The following is a 1,534-nucleotide window of genomic DNA, read 5'->3' on the forward strand; positions in this document are numbered from 1 at the left end:
AAGTCATCACTCAATCCTTTCATTTATGTGATAGGTCTGCATTTAAAATGAACATTTACCATAAATTAAAGGTATCTTATATTATTAGATATATTATTATAAAACATGCTTTAGTTAAGGAGTTATTGATACTTCATGTGCAAAATGATGATATAAAACCATGATAAAAATGCACTTTTAAGTATTAATCAGATTCCACAAACACACTTTCCTTTTAGCAGCTTTTGAATAGAATAACTCTCCCCCACAATAAAACACCAGAACTTGTCTACCTTAACTATTCCCCGCATTCCCTGTGTCTTCTTATCATTTATCATCGTTTCCTACCTCTGTTTCCCCTGCTTAACCTGCCTTCACTACACCAGCCTCATTTTCCACTATTTTGAATCCCCTTATGAGCTTTAATCCACTCTTTTTATCTCCACATGCATATATTTTTGTTGATTAATGTCCAGGTACAACTTTAGCTCCAGCGTCTCATCATGCTTCACCACAATAATTAGCATTGTAATGGACTGGTTTCATGTTGGCTCGTCCATTGTTAGACATTTTTTCTTGGCTTGGTTTAGACTTGGCCACCTCACCAGCATGTCTCCCTAATGTTTCTCCTCTTGCTTTGAATTTAGTCACTAATCTTTTGCATTTTGATACATATTGGTGCTCTAGCATTTTTTCCTCTAGCTCCTTCTTAGTACACCATTATTCTTAGGCCATGGAAGGCCAGGATGGCTAACTTTAGTGTCACCTCTACTCTAAGGCATTCATCTTCCCTTACATATGAACATTTCACCTTCTAGAAGGCACATCGCTCATTGTTTTAGCAACACGCTATGTAAGAGGAAATCCAGGCTTTGTATAAAAATGTTACATGGACCCTAATCTTTTACTAGCCCTCTATGAACTTGGTTGGAAGTTGATGGGTTTATAAGATCAAACGACATACCAATGGTAATGTTAAGTGATATAAAGCCTGGTTGGTAGTTTAAGGGTTCACTTACCAAGAGAGGATTAATTATTTTGAGACATTTAGTGTATAATCAAGCCTACCACCATCCAACTAGTACTCACAATCGCTGTCTTGAATGGTTGGTTGATCCATCAGTTGGATGTTCATAATTCTTTCCTTAATGACATCCTTCAGGAAGAGGTATATATAGACCAACCCTCTGGTTTTGTTCACTCTGATTTTGATACTCATATATATCATCTTCATAAATTATTATATGGTCTTAAGAAAGCACTTCGAGCTTGGTACAAATGATTAAGTGACATTCTACTCTTCATTAGTTTCCAAACATCCAAGGCTGACACTTTTCTCTTCATCTTCTCTTTTCATGGTGCTCTATTCCATTTACTTGTGTATGTTAATAATATTCTGTTGATCAGAAGTAACTCTAAGTACTCTACCGATTGATTACTTTAATGAGGTCAGAATTCAAGCTTTAGGATTTAGGTACTCGTGCACTACTTGGGCATTGAAGTAAAAACCATTCTACTAAGTCAACAAAAAATATGTTAATGATATCATTTGACA

The sequence above is a fragment of the Populus euphratica genome, unplaced genomic scaffold, assembly GCF_000495115.2.
Source record: "Populus euphratica unplaced genomic scaffold, PopEup_1.0 scaffold1895.1, whole genome shotgun sequence".
Taxonomy (NCBI): Eukaryota; Viridiplantae; Streptophyta; class Magnoliopsida; order Malpighiales; family Salicaceae; genus Populus; species Populus euphratica.